At 43.4% G+C, this 18,495-nt stretch overlaps 1 protein-coding gene across 8 annotated transcripts in view; it reads right to left on the reverse strand.

The window, feature by feature from the left end:
- SERTAD2 (SERTA domain containing 2) overlaps nucleotides 1-18,495 on the reverse strand; it is a 115,288-nt gene that overhangs the window by 11,953 nt on the left and 84,840 nt on the right. For 3 of the 8 annotated variants that reach the window (XM_042981545.1, XM_042981540.1, XM_042981541.1), the window contains one exon: nucleotides 13,031-13,120. The exons of 2 other annotated variants lie outside the window; for them this stretch is intronic. The gene's annotated coding sequence lies outside the window, so the exon portion shown is untranslated. Of the gene's footprint in view, nucleotides 1-6,169; nucleotides 6,313-9,696; nucleotides 9,729-10,231; nucleotides 10,519-13,030; nucleotides 13,121-18,495 lie in introns of those variants that run through there. 3 more of the 8 variants (XM_042981542.1, XM_042981548.1, XM_042981550.1) reach the window with 3 other exon arrangements.

The following is an 18,495-nucleotide window of genomic DNA, read 5'->3' on the forward strand; positions in this document are numbered from 1 at the left end:
CTCACGGACTGTGAGATCATGACCTGAGCGGAAGTCGGATGCTTAACTGTGCCATCCAGGCGCCCCATAATAAAAATACTTTTAAAAAATACTCGTTAGTAGCTCTCAAGGAAAAGGCTCCCAATTCAAAGGGGAGCTTTAGGAAGCCATCTCCCTAATCTCTGCGACTACATCTTCCTATGTGACTGCTGGTCGCTGAAGGGTACAGAAGTACCAGTGCTGACACTAAAACTCCTAAAAGTGAAAAAACATTTACAGTGATGCCAACAATTCAGAGTAATGGTTTGTCCTCATGGATCAACCTCCCTTGAAGAGGAAAAAAAAAAAAAAAAGCTAAGAGAAGATGTGTGACAAGTGTCTTCAAAGAGCATTAGCAGGGGTGATTTCCTCATAGGACATCCTGTGCCACCAAAACCCACAGCCCTTTAAGTGGAAACACACACATTCTTCCAGTTTCTTATGGGGGTAGCAGCAAGGGCCCCTGGCAAAATTACTGTGTGTGTGTGAGACTTCCAAGACCCAGAGAGGGGCCGGCCGGAGAAATGGTTCTCAGACAGCCTCTGCAACACGGGATGGTCTCACTTCCCTTCTCGAGTCTACTTGCCTTAAGGTGCATTCTGGATCCTGTTTTTGAGGCGGTCCAAACGGAGAGCCTCTGGTCCTAAGAAAGGACTCCTCCCACCAGCCCCAGGGCAGAACTCTGAGAAATGGTGCTTCCACTGTCAAGAATGTCACACAGCAACTCCCAGGCAGGAAGGAAAAGCCTGATCCAACTTCAGTGGGGGGAAGCCACATTTGCTTAGACAACTTGCTACACTGTTAAAATATTACACCTTAAAAAACACACGGGACTCAGAAATCTGATAACGTCGGCGCTTTTAACACCCTCCCTGGCGCAAGTTAACAACAAAACACACCCGGAGAACACAAAGGCCACCCTGAAATGGACATAGTAGGTGGCGGTGCTGGCGAAACAGCTCACAGAAACAGGCCCAGTCCTCCAAGGGCTCCCTACCCGCAGCTGTGCCACGCCACACGCTCCTCCTCACAGTGACCACGGATCCCCTAGCGTGGGGGTGGGGGTGGGGGTGGGGGTGGGGGGGGGGGTGGGGGTGGGGGTGGGGGGGGGTGGGGGGGGGAGATCCGCTGAGCCTCCAGGAGGGTGCAGAAAGTGGGGGGTGGAAACCGCCCTCCCCAAGGCCGCCTTTCAGACCCCAAAGTGACTGCCTCTGGCCTCGGGGAATGGCGGAAACACAGGGGCAAAATTCCAACGGGGAGAAAACCTCCCTGCTTATTTACAGGCAGGGTAAGGACTCCCCGAAGACAGGGGAGAGTGTTACTAACACAAGCCCTAAAGCTGCCTGCACCGGGAAAGCTTTTTTCGCAACAAAACAAAACAAAAAAAACAACCGAAGCTCATCCAGGACGAGGTCCCCGCAGTAACATCCATGCTAATTGGTAAGTAAGACAAAGCCTTCCCTAACAAATCAGCAATGTAATTATGAAGCCAGTCACTGGAGGAAGCCAGTTCGGCGCGCTCGGGCGCTATTCTGAAGCTGTAACCCGACACCACTGTTTGCGGCGGCGCCGCCTCCCGGCTCGGCCCGCTGCGCAGGGGGCTCCGGGCCGCAGGGCTCTGCACCGGCTGTTTGCTAGGCGTCAGACACTGCATTTCCACGGAGACCCGGGGAACAGTCCTCTCTGCTTTCTTGACACAGCCTTAAAGCCTGGAGACAAAACCGAAATTCGGCCAGGAAGTCAACCCCTAACTAAAGTAACAAAACAAAACAAACCCAAAAAACTTGGACTGTTTGGGAATGTCTTCTAATGTCCACATTTAAGAAACTCGAGCCGCCTCTCTCCTGATTTTTGCATACTTCTATTAAATTGAAGACTGTTTCAGACACTGTCGGTTTGTCAAATATAATCTTTTCTCTCGGAAAAAGAAAAGGCAAAATTTAAATGTTGACAACTAACTGCAGTTAGTAAGCAAAACAGACTCAAATTCTGGGAGAGAACATTTCAAGTAAATATTTCTTTGGAATATAGTATGGCCTTGTTAATAAACATCTGGAAAGAAAAATAGGCTTTTTCGAATGTTACTGTTAGGTAGTATAAAATGTTTCTAATATCCTGTCTTATTGGTTCCTCCACCAGCTGGGAATTTTAGGTTTTAAAGCTAAATCTTATGAAGCTAGGGACATCAGTCACCTTCTTCCAAAGACAGTGGAAATGCTAGCAGTTATTTTATTTTACCGAAGGATTCTGGCCAAAAGCACCCCACCCTTGAAGTAAAAGATTGAGCAGAAATATACAGTTTCTGAACTTAAGTTTAACAACAACATACTCAATATTTGCTTCAAAATCCTCGAGAGAAAACCCGGACCCGGAGCTGAAACAAAATTGACAAAATGTTGACAACTATTGAAACTGGGTAATATGTACAAGGGGATGCATGACACTCTTACTTTTGAGTGTTTGGAATTTTCCGTAATAAAAAGTTAAACACACACACACACACACAACATGTCAATACGTATGTTTGAAATTCTACAAACTAAAAAAATCAAATAAGCACAATAAATTATTTACACCCTCAGCGAGAACTATTCTATTAACTTGAGAGGTTAGTTTACACAGAAGGCGGCTATTAATGCTCCGTGTAAACTAAGTACGCCAGCCCAGTACAGGTCAACTCCTTTCAAACTCTGAAAGACAGCACATCACATTCAGCCACAAGGGGGTGCAGGAGAGCAACAAGGCACGCCTGAATTCTGATTATTCACTGCAATTCTACCTATAGACTTCTCAAAGTATACACATTTCAGAGATTGTTCCCAAATTGCAGTCTACACAGGACACTGCTAAGCGAGCCAAGAGGCTTGCCAAGGCCAAACTAAATTACATTATTCTATGGTTCAGACTGAATAATAAACTATATGTAGAAAAAGGCTGTTGCCTGTGTATGTGACACTGATGTTTCAAAAACCATGGTTAAAATCCCTGGAGGATTTCTGAAGTGAGAACACACACAACAACAACAAACATACAAACCCAAGTATAAGATGAGAACTTGGAGAAGCCAACAGTTCAAATTTTCCAGTGGAGGTCCTAACCACAGTGGACTCCCAACCACACAAGTTAGTCTCAATGGTAGCATTAAGAATTTTACTAGTATTGAAAAGCCTTCAATAATCTTATTGCTTCTTAAGAACTGGAAATTACTTCCACACTGAACAGATATGGCTTCGGGCAGTTATCTGGGAAAACTTCAAAAAGGATATTGGGGAGGAGTCATTTAACTATAAAATGTAACAAAGTTAACCTTAGAGAGATAATGAAACCAGTTACTGTGTAACTACTTGATGAACTATTTTTCTACTCAATTACAAGTTGATGTTCTATGATGATGTATGTTCCATAATAATGTTCGAAAGAAATTAACTACTATCACCAAACTTTCCATTTGAAACTTTGTAAATACAAACATTATTATTTTTTATAATGATTTATTATAATCATTTAAATTCTGATGGTAGTAATTCATGCTTATTTGGTGTCAGGATCATCTTTAGCATGCTGAATCTAAAGATTCATAATCAATTAAGGAAAAAAAATTGTTAGATTTGAATTTCTTTCCTTCTCTTAAGATAATGTGCCTGTAAAGTCTAGCCAGCCTTGCCCCACCCCCATTCCCGTACATAATGAAAATATTTTTTTCTCCTGTATTTATAATTGCTTGGATGGGATTCTGGTTTCAATCCTCCTATAGCGCCTTTTCCCCAAAGATACCTTGTTTTTCCCCCTCACACTAGAGACCTTTAATAAACAATGTCAGGGGGAATAAAAGGCTTTGGGTAGAAACCAATGCCTTGCCAAAAGTAAGTGACAGGTTTGCTTTTTGTTTTTTTGTCCTGTTTTTTTTTTTTTTTTTTTTTTTTTTTTTAAAGAGGGCCATCAGATATATAAAACAGTCACACTGAAACAGGCAAATGTACTTTGTTCAAATAAATCTGTGCAAAATAAAATTGCATCTTTAGTTAAAACAAAAGGTTGCCTTCCACGTTTTGTTAGCCAACTAGTTACCACTGGATGAAATGAATAAAAACTAAGTATGCTACATCAGGAAGTGTTTCTTAAACATTATGGGGCGTTTTTAATCTTCTTTGCTTTCAAATTCAGAATACTTTACTGTATACTATACTGTATTCTGTATTACTGTGAAAGATCACTTTAAAGAAGACAGATTATAACATATTATTCACAAATATCGAACATATTTCATCTTTTAACTTCCACATGCAGTCTAGTTAATTTTTTTTTTTTTTTAAATTTACTTACTGAGTCAAACTAAACATTGTACTGTATGGTCCAAATCTGGATTCCTTCAAAAAAATCTCTACAACATGACATAAGAAGATAAAAACTGAAGGTATAGGATAATAGAAATAGACTTAAGAGACATGTAAAAGGGAGGGAACTATTTTGCTGTGTAAATCACAGTCCCATATAAGCCACATCCATACTCAGAATGTTTTAGTTACTCCTAAGAATTGGGCAGGCTAGTGATAAGGTCTTACAAAGACAATTTAAACTTTATATACTTGAGAAATTCACAAAGTAGAGAAAGAAAATGAGGACACCAACTAGACTCAAGAGCTGTGAATGATACTTTATAAATATGTCAGCCATTCATTTTTACAAATAATACTTTGGGGCCACTTTGAGATGAAATGTGTTTCTTTCTGAAGACTTCTACCTATTGATAATTAATGACCCATGGAACACAAAGTCACTTAGTCAAAGACAATAAAAATAATCAAAGTACCACACTGAATATGATAAATATTTATTTTCTAAGGAACTGACCTCTTAACACTTCAATGGTCTCCAATGATCCCTAAGGAGAGCGGGCCTCCCGTCTACCACACTTGCGATCCCTGACATTCCAGTCCTCCTGCCTATCTTCAGGGGTTTCAGAAGCGAGAAGGCAGGTGCCACTTGAGGAATCCACATTTTGAATTTAGAAACCAGCTACCATCAGGCAGCTAACAATCATCATCAGGTCAAATCTACTTTATTTTACGTTCCTGGATTCGGTAAAAAATGCTTTGAAGAAAGCAGCCTGTTTTAAAAACTATTCAGAAAGGACCACCACCAGGTTCAAGACAAGCAGAAAGGCAGCACAAAAATTTCTTGTTCAGCTGCAGACCACAAAACTCAAATTCCTCTGCTGGATGGCTTCTCCAACTGCGGGGAAGACACGGAAGTACACACGCACATGGAGATTCCCTCCTCAAAGGAGGAGAGAAATCTGAAAAGCAAGTCTGTATCAGGTATTATAAAAATGGGATAACCACTCAGGGAGGCTCGGTTTAAAACAGGTGCCGCCTCATTATCTCCTTAGCGTGGCTAGAATTTTATGCAAACCTGTTCTGGTGTAGAGATGACCTTGGGACTTTCAGATTCCCTGAGGTGAACTCAGGCAGCACTTCTAAACACCAGGGTGGGGTACTCCAGCAGCCCTGCTCGAAGCCCCAGGAGCCCCGGCGTGGCAGGGAGTGATAAGCAGCCGGCCAGGAGAGGAGAGCAAGGAGCTAAAGGTTGATGTGCAGCAAGTGGCGTATCCATCCGAACGTAATTTGAATGTAATCGTCTAACCACGGCATATCCAAGCGGTTCTTTTCACTTTCTGTTCAGCAGATTCACACAGCCCACTGTAAACATGAGTGTGTGTGTGTGTGTGTGTGTGTGTATACACAAAATGCCCTTAAGAGCCAGAATCCCTTCCCCTTCACTATTCTACGTGAAACCCCCTAGAAGCACAAAAACGCTTGGTTCAGCATCGTCTCCTCAGTTAACCGCCTATGAAGATTGTTAAAGCAGAAACCTTGGAACGACTTAATAACTCTGCAAAGTTACAGGGTTTTTGCAGACAGACAAAAAGATAGTAATTCAGACACGAATTCGTTTTAAGAACATAGGTTTGCTGCTACCTGGAGTCACTAGAGAAACAAAGCTGCCTTTGGGCACCTAAAACTAGTCAGACCTGCTGTAGCAGTTGCACAGTGGCTCCAGACCTGCCCTCCACTCTCCTCCCTCCAGCCCCCACCCCACGCATCCGCATAGCTCACTCCACTCCGGGCGGTGCCGGGCCGGGCACACTCACCCCTCGTCCTGCCGTCCCTGCTCATGGCCAGGGCCAGCGCTCCACACACAGCGTGCAAGTGTAAGGAGGGGCCACACAGGCCAGCAGGAGCTGACTCCGGTCTGAGCTGAGAGCAGCCCTGGGCATGGAATACAGCTTACGTGGTCCCGGGTTTCTAAAATAGATAAATCAAATTGTGGTTGTTTGTGTCAGTGAATCCTGGCAGGTATTTCTAATGAAGTTCAGATGAGGGACAGAAGACCTTGAGAGGAGACAAATGAGGCTTTCCAGCTTTTGGAGCCATCAGACCACAAAGGGAGCAGAATTTCCAAAAGGGAGTTTGCATTGTCTATATGAAGTGCTTAGTTTAAATGATAAGTATTTGTTTTGTTCTATTAAAAGTCATACGTTTTCAAAGATACTGTGAGGTTTTTATTTTGAAATTTTTATTTGTATTTCGATGAAAATTTTTAGACAGCCAAGCATGTTTTGTCTCATGATCTTTGAGAAAAAAGAAAAAAAAACAACCCACAAGGCATCTCTTTATTACCCAGAATAGGAATGTCGTCTTATTGGCCTGACATATGCCATTCACAGATTCATACAAAGAATGAACTGCCACACAGCTCATGGCGAAAGACACTGCTCCACACAATGAGTGATGGGCGCTCCAGGGGACAGTTCTGTTCACAGGGTTTCCCAGCATCTGCACAGAGGGCAGAAGTTTGCTTTTCATACCAATGGCACTGGCCATTGGAGACAATAATTGTTTTAAAAGACACGCCAGCTTTGGTTAGTAGCTGTTTCCTTCAAGAATATTAAAACTAAGTTGAAAACCCACATACTTTTTAAGCAGGAGTCCCAGCTTACGGGTTTCTATCATTTGTTGAAGTAATACATAGAAGCAGCAGGTGGAAAATTATGATTTATGCATATGCAGTGGCCAAATCTTAGATTTTCATGTTCTGCTGGCCAGTATTAATTCATGGGAAGACCTATGAAGGTAGGCGTTACCTTTACTGCGAAGCCATTTTTCACTTAAAACTGGAAGCCTGCCCTCTGTGGTGCCTTTGGCATACGTGTGATCTTTGGACTCGGTAATCAGAGATACCTCTCTCTTTCTCTTTCTGTCCTTTGCCAAGAAACTACTGCAACCAGAACCATCTCCTATAGGATAGATCTTAACAGTAAGTATGAAATTTCTGTAGCAACAAAGTTTTTAAAAAATTCTAAAAGTGAACTGAGGTTCACACTCCTCAATGCCATATTTACCTCTGCATGTATTTAATCCACATCGAATATTGACAAAGTGGTCTTCATTTTTCTGACAGAAATTAAATGTAAAATAAAACACCATGCTTTTACTATAGGTGTTAATGAGGAACCACAGCAAAAAACAAACTCAGAAAGTTTCTGTTGTAGCTTTTACCTTTCTTAGTTAATTAAAGTAAAATATCGAGGCACCTGGGTAGCTCAGTGGGTTAAGCGTCCGACTTTGGCTCGGGTCATGATCTCACGGTTCATGGGTTCAAGCCCCACATGGGGCTTGGTGCTGACAGCTCAGAGCCTGAAACCTGCTTCAGATTCTGTCTCCCTCTCTCTCTGCCCCTCCCCCATTCACACACCTCACTCTGTCTCAAAAATAAATAAACATTAAAAAAAATAAAGTGTAAAATATTTTGACGGAGGGTAGCCTTGTAGTAAAACTTCATACTGATAATCTGTAGTATGCTACTTTGACACACACACACACACAAAAAAGACCACTGTATGCATTTGTCTGTATTTTTGACCTCCTCCACACCTTTTTTTTTATGTTTTGTGTATGTGTCTTTCTCAAGTAGTGTTGTACTTTTATTCTGCCATTAGAGTGTTATGTAAAATAGTGGATGCCAAAAGCTATCAGTTGCTATACAAATTTGAGTGAGTTTTAAAATATCAAGATTTTTATTATTTTCTATGCTCATTATTGATAATTCAGTGCATGACAACTGGGTAAAATTCATATTTCACCCTCTCACTGAAAAAGCTTTCAAGGGGGACAATTCAGCAAACAGGAGTCTAAAGGATTTCAAAATCTCAATTAATATCCTTCTCTTAGTTCTTAAAGGGAAACAAACCTGAGCAGCTGTTACCTAAGAAGCTGTGACACTTGCCTGACAATAAAACTGTTCCTTAGGACATCTTGTTGTATACTTGGCTGGTGTTATAAAATGTGAGTCCTCTCACCTGCCCATTGTGATAAAGCAAGGAACACACTGAGTGTCAAAAAAGAAAAGAAAAAAAAAAAAAAAGGCTCTCAAATCCATTTCCTAAGATTTCTCATCTGACAGCAACACGGTTATGTACGTTTCAATTAGGAGGAGAGGAAAAAAGTAAAAATTATTTTCAAGGATTCCAAACTTGAGGAACAACATAAATAACTTTACATTAGCATATAATCATTACCCCTCTAAGTAAATCAATGAAGCTAAAAGAAAACTTTCTAACATTCATCTTTTTTTTTTCTTTCCACAAAGAAACGGATGAAATTTATAGGAAAGCAGAGATCCGTGAACAAGCTCTTCCTGCTCATGCCAGAAGCTGGGTCTTCGGATGGGTATTTTCATCCTCACAGCACACTCCAGCTCACTCAAATCAGAATAGACTGCTATAAAAAGTGGGAGCAATGGGAGGAGCTCTTGGAGTGAGCCGTGCCTTCTGGTTAGCTGAGCAACTATCCCCTTCACCCCCCTCAGCACAACAATGAAGAGACTCTCAGGTGGACTGCCCTCCAGGGGTTGAGTGGAGCCAAGAGCCCACTTCAATCTTGTCAGAGGCCAGTCCCTAATTACAGAACGCTACTTTGAACACTTAAGGCCTCGAGGATCCTATTGGCTACTACAACTTCTAGGTTCTTTACACACATTATGGCCATTTCTTAACAGATATTGGGAAATCAAAAAGCATATTTCATGAACAAAGCTTGAAAACATCTATCTTCCTTAAGACTGAGGCTGCCCAATTCGATTCAAATAAAAACTGCTACAGTCTGAGGCTGTATGTCTCACCCTGCTGATTTGCCCTTCCCTATTCAGTGCCTGTAAAAACTTACTTTCTGCCACCCCAAACATCCTGAAACTACCCGGTTTGAAAGCAAAAAGTTACTCTAAGACAAACTATACCTAATCTTTTTGTGAAATTTAGACTAAACCCCAAACCCTACTCCCTTCTCAATCTATTACTCCTACTTCTGCTAAAGGCAGGATGATTGACCGCCAAGAATACAAATAAGAACAATTTATGATTTTCTTTAGATGCAGTGGCCCTCGGACGGCACCCTCTGTCTTAATGGTACAAAGTCCAGGGCCAGGGCCAGCTGGCTCCCCGCAGCCCCCTCCCTTTCAGTCAGAGGCGGTTACCACCAAGATGACTTGTAGATTTCTAACTTAAAAGCCAGTGAGACGTTAAGTTGAATACACACACATATTCAAAATCAGCTCACTTGTCACAGGCGAAAGCAGGGAAGAGAGGGAGGATTTCAAGCTAAAAACACAAGAGAAACTCACAGAAACACACTATAGCAAGTTGGATGCAGACCCGGTCACGGAACCCAAAAGTGAAGCAGCCTTCGCTCCAGCAATCCGAACCTTAAAAAAAAAAAAGTCTCGTACGTTCACAACAACACAACGGCCACAACACGCACACACATCCCAGCTGTAGAAGCGACAGCTCCAAGCTCCCTTCGCCCCACTGCTGGGCTCCGGTTAGCTCCCGACCCCCTCCTGACCTGGGTCCGTGACTGCCCGTCCCCTGCCCTTCCCCCAGCAGATCTGCCCGGGTACGCCGGGGGGTCCCCGGCCCTCGGCCCGAGGGTCTAAGGGCGCGGGGCCGGGAAGCAGTGGGAGGGAACGCTTGTCCGGGTACCTGCTCCAGGCCAGGTCCCTCTCGCCGAGGCGCCCGCGACCCCCGCGGCCGCTCGGGCCCCTCTTCCGCCCTCCGGGCTCTCCCGGCCCTGGCCGGGTCCCAACGCTGCCCCCCACCCATCGCCGGGAGCCCGGCGCATCCGAGGATCCCCTCCAGCCTGGCGCCGGGAGAACTTACCACATGCAGCTCCACCTGGGAACTAACGCATCAGGAGGGGTTTCTGCCCACTCCTCAAGCTACTCTCTCTCCATGCGGAGTCCCCGCTCCGGGGGCCCGAGGGTGGCGCCGGGGAGCGGGCAGGAGACGAGACCGAAGCTAAGACTCCGCAGTCCTCTGCCGGCGCGCTCGGAGCATTATACAATGGTGGAGGAGGCGGCGGCGGCGGCGGCGGCGGCAGGCAGGCAGCGGAGGAGGAAGCGGGAGGCGGGCGGAGGGGGCGCCCTGACCGAGGGAGCGGCAGCTCGTGCTCCAGCACTCGCCGTGCAGGAGTGACGTGCGGCCAGCGAGCCTCCCGCGAGCTCCGGGCCCCTGGCTCCGCAGGCCCCGCCCCTCTCCCGGCCCCGCCCCTCTCCCGGCCCCGCCCCCCTCCCCCGGCGGTCCCGGGAGGCGAGATAAATGCCGAGCCGGGCCCCGGCCGCTGCAGGAGCAGGAAGGGGCAGGCAGAGCACGGGAGACGTCGGGTGGCAGCGCCGCCCACGGCTCCCTCCCCGGCCGGCGCGCCCTTTATTTTCTCTCAAGGAAAGGCTTAAAGAGAAGGCGAGACGAAAAGAGACACTCCGGCCAAGGGACCACAACTAACCACCAATAATCCCCTCACACTCCAGAAAATACTCATGCAAATGACCGAGCGGCTAGTGACAAAGGCGGCGGCGAGTGCAGCGCGCGCACAGCCCGCTGAGTCGCGCGACCGCAAATATGACAAGCATCTGAGCTATTCGGCAACTTGGGGCCGGTCAGCAGGGCGGGCAGGGTCCCGCGGGGGAGGGGGGGATAGGAGGTGAGGGGCAAAAATTCGACCCCGAGGCACGGCGTCCACGCTGCCTGCGCGGCTTTCGAGATAGGCGTCCCTGGAGGGCGGGGGGCGGCAGCGTCTGCAGCTGGGACACTCCCAGACGGCCAGGTCTCCGGACGCACGAGTGGCCTGCAGAGATGTCCGAATGGCAGGACGGGGGCTCCAGCTGGAGCCGGGGGCAGAAAATGCCCCTTGCGTGCGACAGTCTCGGCCCAACACCTCGAAATGGGTCACCAAGTCAACAGTACTTTCGGAGTAGGACGGAACCGAGTTGCATCCTTCGTGGCCGGCTGCGCAGCGGTGCAGAGCCGGCAGCCGGCCGCCCGCGCTGGCAGAGCCCACGCAGGTAGGGAAGCCAGGCTTGGAGACGCAGCGGGGTCAGAGGCCCCCGGTCCTCCGCCCAGAAGTTTCATGTGGATAACCTTTTCCCTCTCCTTAGGAAAGCTTCTGCTTTGAACTACTTTCATTTAGCAGAGAAATTTATACTAACTGGGAGAGCTGTGTGTGTGCCTAAGTGGTGCGAATTTAAAACACCAGGAAAAGAGCTCCCCCGGAAAATTAATGATTATTTTAAAAGTTAAATGCGCGTTCAGTGTAAAGATGTTACAAAAAGTAATTGAAGCATCTTAAAATTCTGGCTGCCACCCCAATCAGTATCAACTCAGATAGCTGGCGTTTAACGGTCCGCTCTACTAGTTATATTTAAGAATAATAAAGCTTTAAGACCTAACATAAAGGTGATTATAAGTCGTTAACATCAAGACAAGTTTAGACCTATTCGAACTGTTCTGCAATGATTTGTTATCAATCAAATTGATGAGCTTACTGAAATTAAACTTGGTTTAAGCTGTTGGTAGAGGAGGCAGTGTTTCTTGTGTTATCTTTAAGGAGAATAAAAAAGGATTTTACTTGACCCTCAGTATAGTTAAAATCTTATAGATTTTTTCTTTAAGTATAACCAATGCCAAAAGCTAATTATTTGTGGATGTCTTTAGAAAGTCTCATTATAATGGCGCTCCAAATGACACATCATGGAAGTACTGTGCGGGGCCCTCTGTAGGTCCTGCTCAGTCTGTGCCTGGGCGGCACAGCATTCAAACATTTTGCTGCGAAGCCAAGATATTTTTCATTTCCAGAGTTCTGCCTTTTAGAGACAACACTAACTTCTAACAGTTTCCCAACCACCCACTCCCTTATACTTTCAGCGCTCACTTTTAAGGAAAAGCCATTGAAACAGAAGCTGCAATAATCTCTTCCTGTGATATCTTTGTGGCAGAGGCCAAAGGCTCTGTTGAATTTAAAATGAATTTAAACCGTTTATCCATGAACTGAAGTTAGCAGCAAGTTAGACCTGCAGAATTTTTGTGACACTTGAATATTTTCTAGCAAACGGATTACCAAATGCAGTGTTCCTGTAAAAAGAACTAAGATCTAAGTGACAATCTTTGTGTCTCCAGACAGAGTGGGCCCGTGATTCTGCTAAGGCATGTAATTCAGGAAAGGTTTGCATTCTTAGGAGAGCAACTTGAGTTTTCAAGTGAAAAGGTTTTCGCCTTTCCACACCTTGGAAGGTAGTAACATCTTAACAGTGTGCACGTTATATAGTAGGAGTTCCACTTCCCCCACTTTTAGAGTCTGGTATCTTTTGTCAAATCGTGAAGTGGCAGCTTCAACAGCTGCCGATGTGGTCAGACACAAGGTGGTTAACCACCCCTCCCCCAGCCCGAGCCCCCGCAAGCCAGCACAGCAATCCCTGCCTGGCCCTAGGAACCCAATTCCACCAAGATAAGGAAAGGCTCTCCCTGAGCTTTTGAAGTCAACTCCCTTCAGTATGCAACGGCACGCTTTTTAAAAAATCATTGCTTATTCCCAGCACATGAACAAGAAATGTTTAGTGAACATGTAAGTGTGGTTTTCACTCCCACTCTTTGGGACATTAACAAGCCCATTTAAAATAATCCTACCCTCAGGATTTAGAGTTTAGAGTTTCTCCTTCTCGCTTTCACATTTAAGAAATTAGGCCAGTCATCCGCATTTAACTATCAGGAACATATCTGTTTAGGGAGAAAACAAACATTGCTTTTGTAAGTACAGAACTGTAATGGTAAATTATAAAAATACTCACTGGTTTAGTTTCAGAGAGCTACTTCTCAACACGGCTTTGTAGTTTTGGCTACTAGTTCGCACTTCACTGCTTCTCTTTGAAAGTTTCTGTACCTTCACATCTTGCAAACTACAAGACGACTTCACTGACTGAAGGCCACTTTTAGCACTTAATTAGCATGCACCCAAGAAATGACACCAGGACAAGCTGGTTATATAAACTGAGAAACAAAGACTTTAAAACAGTTTTACACTTTAATTTTTCTTTCTCCCTTATTACATTTTATCTTTCCGGTTCCACTTGAAATACTAGTAATAATCATCCACGTATACACCTTGAAACTATTGGTCTTCGGGAAAAAAAAAGAAAATAAACATTTCAGTTATTGAAACATATTGTATGCGGCCAGCTAGGCTAAATAATCTCTTTATGGAAAATATAGACATCCTTCCTGAACCTGGACTTCTCATTCACTGACGACTGAAAACTGTTAACTTAAAAAAAATTTTTTTAATGTTTTATTTATTTTTGAGACAGAGAGAGACAGAGCATGAACGGGGGAGGGGCAGAGAGAGAGGGAGACACAGAATCTGAAGCAGGCTCCAGGCTCTGAGCAGTCAGCACAGAGCCTGATGCGGGGCTCGAACTCACGAACCGTTAGATCATGACCTGAGCCGAAGTCGGATGCTTAACCGACTGAGCCACCCAGGCACCCCTGAAAACTGTTAACTTTAAAATAAACTTCTGGGAGTCACATCACCTCATTGATTACCAAGGAGTCATACGGGACAGAAGGATTTGGAAACCTCAACACTCTAGAGAAGGTGGCACAGACAGGTTCAGTACTTTGCAGCCACTAGCGATTTAAAAGGTCACTGTGCCAATGGAACATGTTAACACATCCACTTCTGCAGACTCCCCCTCCACCTCTTCCTCCACCTACTTTTGTCAGGTCTTTTCCCCCGTTTCTCCCTGAAGTCATGGTTCATTCGCACAAGCAGATCTTCAACTCCAGTGAAGGGCTGCTTTTGCAAAGCTTCCTTAATTATTATGGGACTGCTCTGCATTGACAGCCCCTTATGTTCTGAGAGAAGGTTATTCTTCTGTTAGAGATATGCCTTCTTCCCTTTTAAAAAATCTGGCAATATTTAAATATTTAAAATATCTTAATGATAATATTTGAAGAAAATGCTTTCAAAACCTTTTTTTCCCCTAACATTGTTCATTAGTCCCTTCTCACCATTGCTAGGAAAAAAAATGGCTTCTGCTGGGCATTACTTTCCTTCTTATTTCATTTGCCACTATTTTCCACTAAAATCGTCAGATAGGGACGCCTGGGTGGATGAGTTGGTTGAGCTGAGCATTCCAATCTTCATCTCAGGTCACGATCTCACAATCCATGGGTTCGAGCCCTGCACCAGGCTCTATGCTGACAGGGAGAAGCCTGCTTGGGATTCTCTCTCTCCCTCTATCTCTGCTCCTCCCCTGCCTGTTCTCTCTGTGTCTCTCTCTCTCTCTCTCTCTCTCAAAATAAACAAATAAACTTAAAAAAAAAACCTTCTGATAAACTGCGAGGTCCAATTTGGAGCAGCCCTTCTTAAGAGACTACAGCTCTCACCCTCTCCTCAGGTGGAAACTACTGGTAACAACTCTATGTTTCCTTCCTGCTAGATGCTGCTCCACTAGGACTGGTGGTGGCTTCTCATAAGCATCTCTTATTGTCCTCTGTTCCCCACACAGCACTACCCTCTCGAGGGCCTCTCCGTGTCGACTCTGTACTTCCTGTCTATAAACCATTCTCCCTTCTTGAGCACTTCATACTCTTCTCAAGACACTCAGCATCACTGGCACCCACAGAAAGCGTCAATGAATGTTTGAGACCGCACAGCCTCCAGACCTTCCCTGTCCTCGGGAACCAGTCTGAGGGGGACGATGAGTCCCGGAGTAGGAGTTTGAAGATCTTGTACAAATAAATCACTTAATTATGACTGACTCTTTAGTGTCTTAATCTCCCATGTCACAGGTTTAGGGTCAGCCCCAGTTCCAGGGAAAACAGCACAGGTCGTTTGTTGGTCGGGAGATCTGGGGTCTAGTTCCTCAGCCACAGCCAGCCGTGAGGCTGAATCAGACGCTTAGCATCATGGGGCCTGCTTTCACACCCTTCAAAAGGAGGTGCTCAGGGTCAACGATTTCTGTAGCCCCTTCCCAGAGCTAGGAGACTATAAAAAAGTGATTACAATGTAGACTACCCCCATAGGGGAGTTTTAGACTCAAATGAGATAACCTGCTCAAACTGGAAGAATATAAAACCAACTTCACATTCACAAATTTCCAAAAGAAAGGAGAAGTACAAATAATGATAATATACTCCATTCAACAGAATATGTTCTTGGAATCATTTTCCTATCTAGAAGACAGATTTGAGCAATCTATCCACATTCTCCTGGATTTGTTACCCGTTATGGTTCAAGTCACCCCGCCCCCAACCCCAACGTTTGGATAGAAGCAGGATGGTTTATAAGGCATTTTCATACGGATTTACTTGTCCGCTCTTCAAAACACCTTCCCTGTGCCACAGGCAGGACAGGTCCTCCTTCCCACGTCTTACAGAGGAGTAAACAGAGGCTTGGAGATGAACCAGCCAATTAAGTCAGCCTTTATCAAGCTGACTCCCAGGGACAAAGAAGGTCTGGAGGCTGTGATTCCTAACATTCACTGAAATTGTGGAAGCCAGGAAAGACGCAAGCTGAGTGTCTTGAGAAGAGTATGAAGTGCTCAAGGAGGGAGACTGGGTTATAGGCAGGAAGTACAGAGTCGACGTGCAGAGATCACCAGGAGGGTAGTGCTATGCCAGGAGCTGGACACCACTTTGCTTCGACCCTATACTAGAGTCATAAAATAACAACAATTCTACGTCTTACCCAAAGAACCCCAACCCTGCTTGTCAGCTTTGTTAGCATCCCCTTTTAGCCCACAAAAGTAATACCCCATAAACAACACAACAGAAAAGAAAGAAAACTCATCACACCATTCAGTCCCCTCACTCATGTTTACTGCTTTGTCTAGAACCTGACACGGCAGATATTTGTTAAGTTTTCACTGAATGAATAATTTAAGGAATGCTGAAGTGTTTATACCCAGTTTCATAAAGTCAAGGGGTTAATCTTTCCTGCTGTGAGCAATATAATATTGTCCTTGTAACTGCTTTTCAGCAATTCTAAAATATGCATTTGGGTTTAACATAGCTAAAAGGACTAATGGGCACTCACAAAGTACTATTAATCTATACAGTCTCACGACTGGGGAAGTAACCTCGCAGATAAATTACTGCTGAAATTCCACCATTCTGTATTCTTTACAAAGGTTTTCTCTTCCTACTTACTTTAAGAAATAAAAGTCTTGGTCAAATGGTATTTAAAACCACAGCAGCATTTGATAATTATGGGGGGGAAAAGACTTGCCTATGCAAATTTTCCAGTGATTACCTGGATGGTTCAAATGACCACTTCTCACTGGCACCTTCCTGCCCTCTTGGTCATGGAATATAAAAAAAATATGCCAATAACCAAATATGTTATGAACATCATCAACCAATATTAACTTCCAGGAAAACTTGGTAAGACGATGACAGCAAAAGTAATTGGTTTTAACAGTATTACTCTAATGCTGGCCATCTTTTATGTTTCAAAACCAAGCATTTATATGACTGGCTAGACTAAATTCTCTTTTCTGCTATATACATGGTCTCATATCTATTGTAGAAACTATCTAGGATTGTGTACCTTTAAATCACCTATGAATAAAGAAGTCACTTAGGAAAATGATGGTAATTTGGGGAATGTAAATAATATACTTAATCCATTTTTGAAGTCCCAGCTATGAAAATTCTACCCTGAGAAGTTAAAAAATTTCCAAGCTTTAATGTGTAGAGATGCCCAGGAAATGCCTCCAAGTTCAGGCTATGAGGCATCATTAGAAAAGAAACATGTTGACAGAGAACCCAGCTTCAATGGAAACATAGTATAACAACTAAAAATGAATCCACTTGTTTGACCTTTGCATTTTTTTTATTGGATTTTCTGGAAGAGGCAACACCTGGGTAAAATGGTGTAGACCTTATCTTTTCTTTTAGTCACCAATGTAGAAGTTTTTATTAAGTTTATTAAAGTTTTTTTTTTAAGTTTATTCTGTTGCCAGAATAAACAGTAAGACTTTTTCAAAATTATCAAACTGTCCAATCATACCGGTCCCTTGCTTTAAATTGAAAAAAGGTTGTATTTTTAAGTTACAAGGTTTTTTAATTTAAAATTTCAGAAACACACAGAGTGAAGTCGAAGTAGGAAGACGTAAAGCAAGCATCCCAGCTAAACACTAACACATTAGATACCCTGGTGTCACCAGTCAATTGTTTTGCTAAACATGCTTTAAATATTGAACCAAAAATTTAATCTTGCTAAGTAACATTTGTTTCAAAACTGTTTTCTCAGAGAAGTCTTGTTTGAGTTATATGAAACTCCTTAAATGGACAATTATCAGAGAAACTGGCTTTTAAGGGGAAAATAATAGTGTGAATGAGCTATATGTAACTTCCCTTTTTAAAAACAGAAGTTGAATCTGTGTGACACCAAATTTAGAAAGGAGAATGAGAGAATATCATCTATAGTATAGACGCCCATTGCTGTTCTGTTCTGTTACAAATTACACGCTACGAACTTGAGTTTGCTCAAACAATACATATATCTAATCATTCCTAAAAATGATTCTCTTAAGAGAAAACATAAATGTGAAAGGATTACATCAAATAAAAAAACTCACTTAAAAAGTGCCAGATTCCCTGACTTTCACTAATTATTCATTTGGCCTCATTACACACGGCAGCACAGTCCATCCTAGCACTAGCTTTTGTGGGAATAATACTGGTAATTTCAGCACCATTTATATTTCCTTTTAACTTCATTTTAGGAATTAAGACCCAAATTACAAAAAGGTTGACAAAAATTGTAATGCATCAGATGTTCATTTTCAATCCATTCTCATTTGTTACCACTTTAGAACCGTTAAACATCATACTTCTAGTTTTTGTGATAAAAAAAAATAACAGCTATAAAGACTTCGGATTTACTATTTTCACATCCGGCCAAAAATGAAAAGTGAGAAAACAGAAATCTTTCCAAAAGTTCATCAGATGAAAAGAACAGAATTAATGGGGAACTATACCACTTATGAACAAGAATACTTAATACTTTATAAATATCACTTCTCTCTCCCCTCAACTCATCAATAAATTATATGCAATTCCAATTTAAATACCCCTTTTCTTTTCAT

This window comes from Panthera tigris, chromosome A3, assembly GCF_018350195.1.
Source record: "Panthera tigris isolate Pti1 chromosome A3, P.tigris_Pti1_mat1.1, whole genome shotgun sequence".
NCBI lineage: Eukaryota > Metazoa > Chordata > Mammalia > Carnivora > Felidae > Panthera > Panthera tigris.